This window comes from Chrysemys picta, chromosome 13 (genome assembly GCF_011386835.1).
Source record: "Chrysemys picta bellii isolate R12L10 chromosome 13, ASM1138683v2, whole genome shotgun sequence".
NCBI lineage: Eukaryota > Metazoa > Chordata > Testudines > Emydidae > Chrysemys > Chrysemys picta.
In genome coordinates this window covers 53994821-54010278 of record NC_088803.1, presented here as the reverse complement: position 1 = coordinate 54010278, position 15458 = coordinate 53994821, and positions in this window count along the sequence as shown.

The window sequence follows — 15458 nt, the reverse complement described above, 5'->3', positions numbered from 1 at the left end:
GACTAGATGGCCTGGTGTACCGTACAGCTGGGGTAAGAACAAAGCAAGTAAAAGGAGGGATAGAGAACAAGAACCCCCCTGTACTTACAACAAGGGACAGCGAAGATACCTGTATTTTCAGCCAGTGGTAAGGTCTGACGAATCTCACCTGGAGGTAGGACAAGCCGTAATCAGCGTCATCTGCAGCAAGGGAGGTTTAGGTTAGATGTTAGGAGAAATTTTCTAACTTCGAGGGCGGTTAAACTCTGGAATTGGCTTCCAAGGGCGGTTGTGGAATCCCCATCGCTGGAGGCTTTTAAGAACAGGTTGGACAAACACTGACAGGGATGGTCTAGATCAGCAGTTCTCAAGTGGGGGTCCAGCTGAAACCCAGCGTCCCCCCAGAGTTGAAGCTGTGCTCCCCAGGCCCCATGTGCAGGGGAAGCCGGGAGCCCAGGGGCAGAGTGGAGGGGAACAGGGGCTGTTGCCCCTGCAAACTGCAGCACAAGAGCAGGATAGTACTGGGGCAGCTCCATGGCGGGCAGAGCCCCCCGAGCACAGGGACCACAGAGGAGCTGTCCGGGCACACAGCCCCCAGCTACCCCCTGTCCACACACAGCCCCAGCTACCCCCTGCCTGCACCCTGAGCTACCCCTGTCCGCACACAGCCCCCAGCTACCCCCACCTGCACCCTGAGCTATCCCCTGTCCGCACACAGCCCCAGCTACCCCCTGTTTGCACCCAGAGCTACCCCCTGCCTGCACACAGCCCCAGCCACCCCCTGTCTGCACCCTGAGCTACCCCCTGCCCGTACACAGCCCCTGAGCTTCCCCCTCCCCCCTGCCCGGCCTTCCGCCTGCACACAGCCTCTAGTTACCCCCTGCACCTGAGCTACCCCCATGGCCGCACACAGCCCCCAGCAACCCCCTCACTGCATCCTGAGCTACCCCCTGGGGGTAGCACTGGGGGCAGCTCCCCCCCGCCCCCCCACACACACACACACCCCAGCTCTGTGGCTGGAAGAGCCCTCTGAGAACAGGGACCACAGAGGACCCCTCTGGGGGCACAGCCCCCAGCTACCCCCTGAGCTAACCCCTGCCTGCACACAGCCCCTAGCTACGCCCACCTGCACCCTGTGGGCAGGGCCGGCTCTGGCTTTTTTGCCGCCCCAGGCAAAAAAGCCTCCGGCTGTGTCCCCCGCCCCCCACCAGCGCGGCAGGGGAGGGTGCGGGGGGGGGGGGGGAAGGGCAGCGAGCCCGGCCGTGGCCCTGCTCTCCCCGGCGGCCGGAGCCGGAGCACTGCACCGCGCTGCCCCCTCTCCAGGTGCTGCCCCAAGCACAAGCTTGGTGGGCTGGTGCCTGGAGCCGGCCCTGCCTGTGGGCACACAACCCCCAGCTGCCCCCTGAGCTAACCCTCCCCTGCACACCGCCCCCAGCTACCCCCACCTGCACCCTGAGCTACCCCTGTCCGCACACAGCCCCAGCTACCCCCTCCTTGAGCTACCCCCTGCCCACACACAGCCCCAGCTACCCCCTGCCTGCACCCTGAGCTCCCCCCCGACCCTCACACAGCCTCTAGCTATCCGTGTGGGGGTAGCTCAGGGTGCAGGGAGCTGGTATTGAGGAATGGTGCAGGGAGGGGGTAGCTAGGAGTTTGGGGGGGGGCGCTCTGCTGTTTCCTCCTCCCCCAATATACGTCATACTACACCTCTGTGCGAAGGCCCCTGCCCCCCACTGCTGGGCCCTGGAGTTTTTAATAACATGTGGGGGGGGGCTTAGAAAAACCAAGGTTGCGACCCCCCTGGCCTAGGTTAACTTGAATTTAGGGTTACCATACGTCCGGATTTTCCCGGACATGTCTGGCTTTTGGGGGCTCAAATCCCCGTCCGGGGGGAAATTCCCAAAAGCCGGGCATGTCCGGGAAAATCGGGAGGGCTCGGTGGTGCTCGGCCGGGGCCGGTGCGGGGCCGGGGGCATGGTGCCGGGCCGGGAACCAGTGGCGCAGTGCCGGGCCAGGGTCACAGTGCCGGGCCGGGCGCGGGGCCGGGCGGGGGGCCGGGGTCCGGGGAGCCGGTCAGCCGGGGTCCGGGGAGCCGGGCCCGCGGGGCCTGAAGCCGAGCCCGTGGGGCGGGGAGCCGGGGAGCCGGGCCGGGAGCCGGGGAGCCGAGCCCGCGGGGCGGGGAGCCGGGGAGCCGAGCCCGCGGGGTGGGGAGCCGGGAGCCGGGCCGGGAGCCGGGGAGCCGAGCCCGCGGGGCGGGGAGCCGGGGAGCCGAGCCCGCGGGGCGGGGAGCCGAGCCCGCGGGGCGGGAGCCGGGAGCCGGGGGGTGCGCCGGGCCGCCACGGGCCGGCAGTGCTGGGCGGGCCGGGGGTGGTCGGCCGGGGGCCGGGGCCGGCACCCCAGGGCCCGAGCCGACCCAGGCTGGAGCCACCGGGGGGGGCCAGCCTGGGCCGTGCCTCCTCCCCCCACACTCCCCCTTACCTGCTTCAGGCTTCCCGCGAATCAAATATTCGCGGGAAGCATGTGAGGGGGTGGAGACTTTGGGGAGGGGGCGGGGCTGGGGGCTGTGGAGTGTCCTCCATTTGGAGGCACAAAATATGGTAACCCATCCTGCCTCAGCATGGTGTGTGTTGGAGGAGGTTTGGGGGGGGGGGGGGGGGAGGGGGGACCGGGACTAGGGGACCTTGCGAGGGCCCTTCCAGCCCTACGTGGCCAGGAGTCAGTCTCACTGGATACGCTGCGCCTGCTCTGGTGAGTAAGTGCTACTCAGCATAAGGGTAAAAAAGCTGCCCTTGAGTTGGGGCATCAAGTGGCTTCCATGACATGGGGTTTTCCTAACCGGCCGTGTCCTCGCGAGGCACCTGCCAAGAGCAGGGCACTGCCTTGTCCTGCAGCAACGGCTGGTATTGACCAGCTCATTGGCTTCCCCAGCTCCCTTAGGCCCCCGTGTGACACACGACTGGATCCCCGTGCAGCACTGTGCCAGCCGAGCCCGACGCGCCGCATGTGTCCCAGCCCTCCTGCCAGCCCCGCGCGTGGCTTAGCGGCGTTATTGAGGGCAGCCCATTGATTTGGCTAATTGAGGTGGCGCCTGCCTTCTCCCAGGTGTTTGATTAACTCGTATTTTGTGTTATTGAAAGCTGATGCTGGATCCCCAAGGAGACCTTCTTTGATATGGGGTTGCTAATTGTTTTACTGATGTTCCTGAATCTGCCAGACACGTTTGCAAGCCACGGCTCAAAGCTTTGCACATAATGGCCAGAACCTGACCTGCAGCAAGGGGGGGATGCAGCTCATGGAGGGCCAGGGTGAGTGACTACTTCAGGTCTCCTTTGCATGCCCCTAATCCTGGGCTGGTCGATGCCAGGTTGGTTTCCCCCTAGCCGTGCCAAAGCTGCATGATTCAGTGGTGCAATTCTGTACCTTCCGTGATGCTGAGATGGTGCAATCTGTCTCAAAGCTCAGGCCCTGTCTGGAGGGAGCCAGATATGACCCATAGTAAGGGGAGGGTCACTGCCGATATCATCTCCCCCTCCCCATGTCTTAGCAGGGCCCCTACCAGGCCCCTTCTAACTCTGCACCTGAACCAGTGGCGGATTAATAATTTTGCTGCCCCTAGGCCGGGAAATAATTGCCACCCTGGCCCCACCCCAACTCCGCCCTTTCCCCGCCCCCATTCCAACCCACCTAGTTCGGCTAGTGGTTACACCGGCCCTGGCGCTAGCTCTAGGCAGACCAGGCCACTGCCTAGCGCAGCACATTTCTGGGAAAATACTTGACTGGAAAGTGTGGGTGGGGGTGGAGGTGGAGGTGGAGGTGGGGGCGTCTCAGGGCTGCCGGCCTCTGCTGGGCCTGACCAACTCTGTTGTGCTTGGGTAGAGTGTTGTGCAGAGGGGCAGGTGTCGAATGTGTGAGCGGTGACACAGAGCACATCGCCGTCACTAACGCAGGGCCAGAGGCGTGACCCTTTCAGCGAGTAGCAGTTACTGTCCCCGATCGGTAGTTGCTAGGTGAGGTACAGGTGGGGCCTCACGGCCTGTATGATACTAGCTTAGCCAAGGCCGAAGGCCCAAAACCCTGAGCATGGCTGGGCGCTAGGGTTACACTGGGGTAGATCGTTATCCCACCATAGTGACTAAACTGCTGGCAGCTCATCACAAGGGGCTAGTTCAGGGGTCCCCAAACCCCCTGGGGTCCCCAAACCCCCAGGGGTCCCCAAACCCCCTGGGGTCCCCATGCCCCCTCAGCCCTAGCCACACGCCCCTGCCCCTCGGAGCCAGGGCCAAGAATGGGGCTGCAGTTCGGGGAGGAGGACACTCAGCCAGGGGCAAGGGGGCGGAGGCTGGGGCTGCAGCTGGGAACGGGTCTGAGGCTCGGCCTGGGGCCAGGGACAGGGCTGTGGCCAGGGGCCGAGGTTGGGGACAGAGGTGGGAGCAGAGCCACAGCTGGGCCGTTGGGGGGGGGGGGCGGGCTGGTAGCTGGGCCCCGAGCGAGTGGGGAGCCATGCTGAGGCCAGAGCCGCGGCCAGGCACAGGAGCTCGGGCCGCGGCCAGAGCAGAGCTCGGGATGGGGCTGGGTGGTGCTCCCTCCCTGTCCCCCATGGGGGCTGGCCTGGGCCCCGCCACTCCCCCCCGCCCCGAACATTCTGCTGCGTCTCCTTTGGGGGGCGCACCCCACCGTATGGGGACCTCTGCGCTAGTTTCTAGCCACTTGGGATATAGTTTGGGACATCAGGAAAGTCTGCCCACAAGAACGCCATGGTAGCTAACTGATGTAGATGCTAATAAGCTTGAAGTAACAGGCCGACTAACCTATGGGAGACGACACCCCAGCACTACAAATAAGGGAATGGGGCTGAAACCCCCATTGACTGTGCATTAGGCGTCAGGGCATCAGCGTAACACAGGCGGGAAGGTGGATCCCAGCCGGTGCTTCGAGCCGGGGAGGTGTTGCCCTGGGGAGCTGTCAGGAGGACAACCCCTGGTGAGGGGCCGATGAGAACTGACACTGCAGGTTGTTTGGCAAGGGCTGGGGTAAGGCTGGGGATGCGCCGCGCTGCCTGCCTGGCTGGAGTGGAGTGTTTGGGAGTTTGCTGACTGTACCAATAAAACGATTATAACGATAGTGTGAGGGTTGCAGCTGTGCACACAGGGACGCCATGCGCACCGGGACAGTGATTCTGATAACGCTGGGCATGCGCTTGGCATAGGAACTTACCAACGTTCAGTGTGCTAACTGGGGGGAGTAATTTAGTAATAGAATCAATATACGAGCAGTAGGTGAGCCAACTTTACTCCCCAGAATAGACTCAGTGAAGCCAATAAGACTACTTGTGTGAGTCAGCACCGCTCACTGTGACGCTGGGTTGGAGAATCTTGCCCTCAGTAGTCACTCTGAAAGGTGCTGGATTAGACGGGCACAAACTGTGTCTAATAAACCCATGGTTGCTGCTTCTTGCCCCAGTGTCCACATATTGGACCTGATTCTGATCATACTTCAGTCATGAGTGCCACTGAAGTCAATGGAGTTGCTATATCCTTGCAATACTGGTGTGAGTAAGCTCCGAATCCAGTGCATTGAATCCCTTCTTATATTCCTGGCATCTCCCATATGAGAAATTTACATGCCAGTTTTCAGACATCCGTGTAAACACTGCTGTGACCAGCAAGAGACAATGAAAAAGGGACCAGAGCTGCAAAGGCCTGAACGAATGCAGATGCAAATGTTTCTGACTGTTTAAGGCATTCCAGGGCCCACGTTCAGTTACGCTCATGTATAGAGAAAAAGGCAGAGGTGGAACTGAGCTCTGACCAGGGGAGTTAGGATCTGGAGTTTTGATTCAGGCCCTAATAAGACGACTTTAGGAATTTGGGACACATTGGAAAAGATAAGTACACCAGTGGAGAGGGAATAGACTCTTTATTGGAGGAGAAATACTGTATCGTCAGCCATGATATGACAATTTACTGTTCAGGTTAGAAGCACTGATGTAATTTTATATAGACAATTCATAGGATCAACCAACAGAATAGAATTCATGATCGCATTTAACATACATTTCCAAAGATTCAAAAGATAAAGCAGCACGTTTGTTTTCAAGAACTATCCTGAAGCATTCATAACAGCCGAACATTTTGGAAACATGAAGGCTTAACTCAACGTTAAGGCAACAGGACAAACACAGCTCAGCAGTCTCCAGACGCGGTGGCCCTGGTACTGAGGAGTGCACTGCTCTCAGCCGTGGGGGACAGGCAGCAGGGTTGCATTCTGCAAAACAAGGGACAATCACAATCATTTCACATGCCAGAGACACTTGGAGCTGCTTGACAACAGTGCCTTTATGATACATAGCAAACATCCTGTGTGGTGGGGCAGTCAGAAATGGGTGTTTGCAATGTTTGTTTTCATTATGGAAAAGTACAATGGGGTGCAAGTGAAAATGCTACAGATAAAAATTCAAACTCCTCTCAGGGGAAAGGAAATCGTTGCTTGGCCAAGGCTACTGCCTTCTGCAATTGGCAATGGGACCCCTTGATCATTAGCTGAAATGAACAAATAGGGTTTTCTTTCTGCCCCAGCTGAAGGAAGCTGGCTATATTGTTTCATGTGCCTGATAGATCATTTCCCCTTTGACTGGAAATTGGAAGGGAAACATTATTACAGGGCTGCACACGATCAGACATGCCCATTCCCATTGGGCAGATTTTCCAGCACAGGGACTGACAGAAGACAATGCTCCCAGGACAACAAAGGGACTGGCAGCAGCAGAGCCACTACATCCTTATATTGCTGTGTGTTTATTTCAGTGCTCAGCTGTGTCCTTAATGGCGTCAAAATGAACCTGCAAATATCTTTATACAGATGGTGAAAGCACATTTAATGCTGGTATGGTTGCCAGGCTGTGCATGTCTGCATTGCAGGGGAATTAGCCATCGAATAAATAATAAACTCAGGGAGCTCTGAGTTTATAGTTTTGCTAGACCAACGTATACTATGTTACACTAGATTATATCAATGCCAATGGCCGTGGATTCTTGCAGTTCTCTTTTAGCAGCAGTGCTTTGCTCAGGACACTTACCATTTCATCCTGCGGATGTTCATCCTGCAACAGATGGAAGCAATCCTGTAAGCAAATCTACAGTAGGTCCTGCTCAAGTGTTCCCATCCCAATACATAACACAGGTTAGACTTCAACTGATCAGACACGGTTCTCCAGCTGCTTTGGTTTATAGGAGTGCCATCTGCCAAGAGCAGCTCGGAAAGGTTTTCTGGGTTTCCATAGTAGGGAATGGGAAAGTTCAGGCAATTACACGGTGGGGAAAGTCTGTCGCTAGAGATGAGAGAGCGTGGCATACATATGAAATTCACTAACCTCAGTGGTATTTTCAGGAAGCAGAGGCGGTATTTGTTCAATCAGACTGCGACCCTGTGAAATAAAAGAGAGAGCGTGATGAAGCGCTAGCGTTCTGTACAGCTGTCTGGACAGGACGCTTTGCACCACACCGTTGGACACACCTCCCTGACCTGGTCTCTGTGCAGGTAAATTGGACCCCAAGCTGGCCCTGTACCAAGTCACTGCCTCCATAGCACCCCTTCATGGCCTGCAGCACCCATGCCTCAGTTTCCCTCTCCTCAGGGTTCTCAAAGGCTCTCTCATTGCCAATAACCCCTTGCTGGGGCTGGTTTACTGAGCAAAAGTAAGTTCATCCTGCTGCACTCTTCAGACAGCCACTCCCAGCCCTGCCTCGCTGGAGCCTTTGCTCCCCTGGTGTCTCAGGGTACCCTGAGGGCCTACAGCCCTCTGGTCCCCACGGCCAGCCTTCCTGTCTGGAGTCTTTTCCCAGGCCCCTTCCATGTGCCCAGCGGCCTGACTAGGTCACATGACTTTCGTCTGTTTCCCCACCTGGGGAGAAGGGTTGGCTGTGTCACAGGTGGGGCTGATCCTGAGCCCCTGTTAAAGGGACAGGCCTTACATGTGTATCCCTGCCTGGCGTGAGAAACGGAACGCAGCCCTAAAAGTGGAGGCATCAGGCAGTTCTTCTCAATCCAGCGAGGTTGCAGACAGAGCCAGTGAGGCTCCTACAGTGAATTACACACAGGGAAGGGATCATTGCATGCACAGGCGTCTCCAGAGAGGAGTGAACAATAACAGGTACATTCAGTGACCACGCGCTTCCCCGCCAGGTACGTGGGAATGATTGTCATGGGGCTCGGCGGCATGCAAGCCAGGCACGGCTCTATTAACACGCTCTCGGGCAGCAGTGGAGCTGTTCCTCATTGGCAGACGAGACGCCAGGCCTGAGCTCCTGGGAAGAGCAGTGTACTGTCTCCTTCCCCTGAGGGAGACAGCTCATATTTTAAAAAGAAAAAGGCAGGAAGAAGAAGGAAAGTGTTTTGCTGAAAAGAAGCCCCCTAAGGGAGTGTTTTATTTGCTACAAACATGGTGAGTTTGGAGCAATTCCTTGCCAAGTGAGAGACGCACCTGACGGGGTCCTCTCCCCAGATCGTAAAACCACTAACGCTGTGAGAGGGGAGCAGCTGTTGTGCGGTTCTGCTCATTGACAATAGCCCTGGGTCTGCCCCCTGGAATGAGCAGATTCCTTCTGTGCCAGGAGTCTTGTGAGAGCCCAACAGACCTCACACTCAAAGCCGGAGCCCTGCAGCAAGAGGTGCCCACCTCATCCTTGCCTAGGACCCCAACAATCACAACAGCCTCCTATACAGGCAAAGTGGACGCACTTACGGTCAGTTCTAGCACAATGATGTCGGGATTAAATGACACTTTAAAGATGGAAGATGGGCTGTTTCCTCCTGGAGGGGACGTCGCAACTGCAGAGACAAAGAGCACATGAGAAATGGATGTGGCCGAGAGGCCCGGCAGCAGCTGAACTGTGAGAAATGAAAGTCCTAGCACAGGTTAGCAGGTTGGTATGGACTCCAGCAAGGAACCGAGACAGGGAGATGAGAGACTAGCCCCCACTTCGGAGCCTGCCCCCACACACCTGCTCCACTGAAGGATTTTGCACGTCAGGCCCTGTTACCGTTTCCTCCAGGTGTAGGTGACTATAAACGTCATTTCATACGTTGCACGCTTTGAAACCACACGGACGCTGCTTACGCGAGCGTCACTTGTGCTGCGCCCATTGGCAATGGACAGACTCCCCCCTGGCTGCTGGAAGGGCTGGGTAGCTGGGCTGATGGAGCTGCAGAATCGTACAGATTGTCAATGCGCATCTCAGGCTAGATTCTCAGGGGCAGTTACCTACAGCGCAGCTGTGGAGAGGAACGGTCGTTCTCAGTTACCTTTAAACCAGCCCCCGCATGCACTTGGGGGCTCAAAGCACACACCCCAGAGTAACTTAGAGCAGCTTTAAATTGCACCAGCTGCCCTCTAGGAGTCACTGTCCCAGCTTGGGATCGGGCAGAGCACGGTGCAGTGTCCTGCCCTGGCACACCCGGCTCCCCCTTCGTGTCACCTGACCTGTCACACTGAGGATTCCTAAGCAGCTGCTTTAGAGGAGATCTGTGGCTGCAGCCTGGGCCGGGGCCAAGGATCTCTCTTAGGAACTGCTCTGGCCCATCACCGTGGTATCTGGGCACCTCACTGTCGTTACTGTATTTGTCTTCACAACACCTGGCAAGGGAAGGCAGGGCTATTATCTCCGTGCTACACAGGGGGAACTGAGGCACAGAGCAGCTAAGTGACTTACCCAAGACCACACAGGAACACTGTAGCAGAGTAGGGAACTGACCCCTGGGTCTCCATTCCCAGGCTAGGGCCCTAACTTGACAATCTCTCCTCTTAATCTCAGAGCCATGTCCCTGCCTATTTGGCACTGGGACCCGTTCCCATTCCCTGGCTCCCAGGGGCAATGGGAGGTGAGGTGCTCTCTGCTCAGGGAGATCTTGTGGCCCTGTGATGTTACCAGCCTGTTGATGGGTAAATCAGAAACGTTCCTGTATCGGGGTGTCTGGGGCACCAGTTTTGGGGTAATACTTTACTGCCCAAGCAGTGAGGGACAGGGGAGGGGGGCAGAATCTGGGCCCTGAAAAGAAAGAGGGGGAAGTAGCAAAGAAGGCACTTACGTCTTGCTGTGCTTAATGATGTTCCATCCACGCTGGACACGACAGCACTGATCAGTGGGCACAGCTGTAACACAAGCACAGGCACCGCTAATCAGTCATGGTGCCGAGACAGCAGTGAGGACATGACACTGGGCGGTTTAATAATGTTGCCATTAATTTTATCGCTGAGATTTTAAATCAAGGGACTGATAAAAGGAATAGAAGTCGGAGTATGCACTGAGTCCGAAGCCTCAGTTAACTCGGTTTAAAGGGCAGTGACCCAGACAGACAGTTTGGAGCCGCGCCTTTGTTTCTATATTTCCCAACTCCGTTTTCACAGGCCCCTCATAATCGAAGCTTTATTAAGTTAAGTCTGGGAAGGTGCCAGTCAGCTCCTTCACAACCGGCTTTTTCTTAATAAATTTAGTGACCTGGATGATGTTTGTGGGGTGCTGGCAGAAGCCCGGGTACGGCTGCATGACCCAGTATGGGATGAAGCTCTGACTTAAAACTAGGGCTGTCGATTAATCGCAGGTAACTCATGCGATTAACTCAAAAAAAGTAACTTAATTTTTTAAATTGCATCGCAATTAATCGCACTGTTAAACAATAGAATAGCAATTGAAATGTATTAAATATTTGTGGATGTTTTTCTACATTTTCAAATATATCGATTTCAATTATATCACAGAATACAAAGTGTGCATTGCTCATTTTATATTATTTGTATTACAAATATTTGCACTGTAAAAATGATAAACAAAAGAAATAGTATTTTTCAATTCACCTCATACAAGTGCTGTAGTGCAATCTTTGTCATGAAAGTGTAACTTACAAACGTAGATTTTTTGTTACATAACTGCACTCAAAACTAAAACACTAAAACTTTAGAACCTAAAAGTCCACTCAGTCCTACTTCTCGTTCAGCCAGTCGCTAAGAGAAACAAGTTTGTTTACATTTAAGGGAGATACTGCTGCCTGCTTCTTCTTTACAATGTCACCTGGAAGTGAGAACAGGCGTTCGCATGGCACTTTTGTAGCCGGCGTTGCAAGATATTTATGTGCCAGATATGCTAAACATTTGTATGCCCCTTCATGCTTCGGCCACCATTCTGGAGGACATGCTTCCATGCTGATGGTGTTCGTTAAAAAAATAATGTGTTAATTAAATGTGTGACTGAACTCCTTGCTTGAGAGCTGTATGTCCCCTGCTCTGTTTTACCCACATTCTGCTGTATAATTCATGTTATAGCAGTCTCGGATGATGACCCAGCACGTTTGATTTACGAATGCTGTCACTGCGGATTTGACAAAATGCAAAGAAGGTACCAATGTGAGATTTCTAAAAATAGCTACAGCACTCAACCCAAGGTTTAAGAATCTGAAGTGCCTTCCAAAATCCGAGAGGGACAAGGTGTGGAGCATGCTTTCAAAAATCTTAAAAGAGCAACACTCGGATGTGGAAACTACAGAACCCAAACCACACACCAAAAAAGAATATCAACCTTCTGCTAGTGGCATCTGACTCAGATGATGAAAATGAACATGTGTCGGTCCACACTGCTTTGGATCGTTATCAAGCAGAACCCGTCATCAGCATGAACCACATGTCACCTGGAATGGTGGCTGAAGCATGAAGGGGCATACGAATGTTTAGCATATCTGGCACGTAAATACCTTGCAACGCCAGCTACAAAAGTGCCATGCAAACGCCTGTTCTCACTTCCAGGTGACATTGTAAACAAGAAGAGGGCAGCATTATCGCCTGTAAATGTAAACAAACTTGTTTGTCTGAGCGATTGGCTGAAGTAGGACTGAGTGGACTTGTAGGCTCTAAAGTTTGACGTTGTTTTATTTTTGAATGCAGTTATTTCTTGTACATAATTCTACATTTGTAAGTTCAACTTTCATGATAAAGAGATTGCTCTACAGTACTTGTATTAGGTGAATTGAAATAAACTATTTCTTTTGTTTTTTACAGTGCAAATATTTGTATTAAAAATAAATAGAAAGTGAGCAGTGTACACTTGCATTCTGTGTTGTAATTGAAATCAATAGATTTGAAAATGTAGAAAACATCCAAAAGTAGTTCAATAAATGGGATTCTATTATTGTTTAACAGTGCGATTACGCGCACTTAATTTTGTTAACCGTTTGACAGCCCTACTTAAAAGCATGAAATCAGAATGAGCTTCTTCTCAGTGCGCCCCCTCGTGTAGGTTGCAGTCATTGACCTGACGTTCCCATCTCTGCAGCAGCTCTGCTGGTCTGCTACATTTCCTCCTGGGAATCCCCTCCCGCCTGGGGACTCGCTTAGGGTTCTCGGCCAGCGAGGTGCTATTAGGGTCCAGTTGCGGCTAAGTCCTGGTCAAGCCCTGCACACAGCTGCTGCAAAAGATGCAGGCAGCCATTATTCAGGATTAAAGATAAGGATGGTGCCTAGTCACAAACACTTGGACACATCTATTCAAGTGACAAACACTCTGTCCACATATCTATTAAAGTGACATCATCATAGGACCTAATCACATCAGCCACGCCATCAGGGGCTCATTCACCTGCACATCTACCAATGTGATATATGCCATCATGTGCCAGCAATGCCCCTCTGCCAAGTACATTGGCCAAACCAGACAGTCTCTACACAAAAGAATAAATGGACACAAATCTGACATCAGGAATCATAACATTCAAAAACCAGTAGGAGAGCACTTCAACCTCTTTGGTCACTCAAAAACAGACCTGAGGGTGGCAATTTTGCAACAGAAAAGCTTCAAAAACAGACTCCAACGAGAAACTGCTGAACTCGAATTGATATGCAAACTAGATACAATCAATTTAGGCTTGAATAGAGACTGGGAATGGCTGAGCCATTACAAACATTGAATCTATCTCCCCATGTAAGTATTCTCACACTTCTTATCAAACTGTCTGTACTGGGCTATCTTGATTATCACTTCAAAAGTTTTTTCTCTTACTTAATTGGCCTCTCAGAGTTGGTAAGACAACTTCCACCTTTTCATGCTCTCTGTATGTGTGTGTGTGTGTATATATATATAACTCCATCCTCAATATATGTTCCATTCTATGCATCTGTAGAAGTGGGCTGTAGCCCACGAAAGCTTATGCTCAAATAAATTTGTTAGTCTCTAAGGTGCCACAAGTACTCCTGTTCTTTTTGCGGATACAGACTAAGACGGCTGCTACTCTGAAACTTGGACATAGTTCACACGTGACCCTGGCATCATGCATGTGCAGTCGGGCACTCTGCTGGGACGGGTACGTTTACATTCTGGAGAACTGCTACATCCCATGAGATCAACTGCTCCCATGAGACTTCATGTCAAACTAGTGGAAATCTCATGAGCTCTTACAATAGTTCTGCCATCTTGAATGGTCAAAACCTCAGCACAGATCAGTTGCTCTAAAGAGATTCAGAGAAAAACACTCAACACCTGAAAAGACACTTTCGATTCCCTGCCAGTTCTGTCTGGGCGGTCAGTGACAGCTGGAACCAATTGAAAGGCTAGTCATCCACCAATGCATTTTTAACAGGGGTCCTTATTCAGCTCAACCCGCAGCAGAAACTCTTTTTAGACTTACAATCTTCTGCAGGATCTGAGGAAGGGTTCTGTCCAGTACACGCGTTACGAGGGTCAGGATTTCATTCTCCAGGGGCAGGGAAGATCTGCGTAGGTTAAACGTTCAGTGGTTAATAGCGGCAGCTTGCTTAGCTAGTGGAGTTATGAGTCACAATACAGCAGAGATGTGTTCATCATAAAGCAGTGAGCAGCGTCTAGAGCAGGATTTCAAGTCTGGCAAGGCATTCCCATGAGCCCGCGATTGAGACTCCCCTTCATTCCATGCGCACGCAAGGGTGAAATGCTGACTGTCTCAGTAGTTCACGATGCAGCTGAATATTGACTAGAAATCAAACCCTCCTTAAGCGTAAGAACCTTCATTCATGCAGTGTGTAGGGCTCAGATGTCGCAAGCGGGATGGGTGCCCTGCAGCGCACGCTATGCACCTGCTGTTTACTGAGCAATGCTGCTGGAGTCCAGACAAGGAGCTGTTACTTACGCTTTCAGAACTGTGATGTCCATGTAACCAAGAGGGGTTTTGCAGTCCTCAAGGACGAGGCTGGGATCTCCCCTTCTGATTGCAATGGTGATGTTCTTGAGCACTTCAACTTCAATTATTTCACCTAAGAGGTCAAGGGGACTAAAGAAACAAGCTTGGGTTAAACAAATCCCTTCAGACAGTCTTGCAATCCGACTCTTCCAAAGAGAGACTGTTGGGTCATGGCCTAGAAGCAGCACAAGCAGGTGCCGAAAACTGGCTGTCACTAACCCCACAAAGGGTTTTTATAAGTTTGTCACAACACTCAAAGTGTGAATCCAAACGAAAATGTACGTGCTTCCATACCTGCTACGTGTTGTCTTTCACATAGCCCACAAGCTGCCTTCCCTATGCAGCATGGGAAATTGTACCTCCCGGGGCAGGACGACACCGCAAAAATAGACCTACAGCAGCAAGCCTGAGAGCCCCTCGGGTCAGCTGACTTGGGCTTGCACTAAAGGACTGAAAATAGCAGCTCGCAGACGTTTGCGCTCGGGAACTCAGAGCCCTGGCTGTGGAACCCCCAGTGATGGGGGTGGGTCTCAGAGCCCAGATCTGGCCCAAGCCTGAAAGCCCACACTGTTATTCTTAGCCCCAGAGCGTGAGCCCGAGTCAGTTGCCCCTGGCTCTGAGACTTGCTGTCCTGGCAGTGTAGCCGTATCCCAAGTGACTGTAACCACTGAAAGGCCCCCATAAAAAGTACAGTTCACCAAAGCTCCTCTGAGAACAATGATGGACAAAGCAACTAGATAATGTAATGGGCACTCAATGTGCAGTGCCACAAAGCGATCAGTAACCGAGGGGCAGGTGCCCTCAAGACCTGCCCCTCCAGCGGCAGATGCAATGCCTCGCAAAGAGTGCCGGGAGTGAAAATGCCTCATGGTCTGTAGTCTCATGCCAGACATTCAGCATCGAAAGGAATCCAGGGCCCAACAGCCATGATCTGTTTGCCTGGAGCCAAACGCCAGGGTCTGAGAGCAGGAGAGGTCAACAGCTCTGGCACTTGCCATCCCTAGACGTTTGCTAGGCAGCGCCCTACTGGGAGGATACATCACCCTGGGCAACTTCATTAGTAACCAGGTGCCACCAGGCCAAATTTCTTTACTGGAGGAAACTCTCTTCACCTACCTGGCAACATCACAACCTGGGGCTCTTTAAGAAGAAACTATCAATAACCCACAATAACAACAAGGAGTCCGGTGGCACCTTAAAGACTAACAGATTTATTTGGGCATAAGCTTTCGTGGGTTAAAAACCTCATTTCTTCAGATGCATCTCCTTGTTGTTTTTGTGGCTAC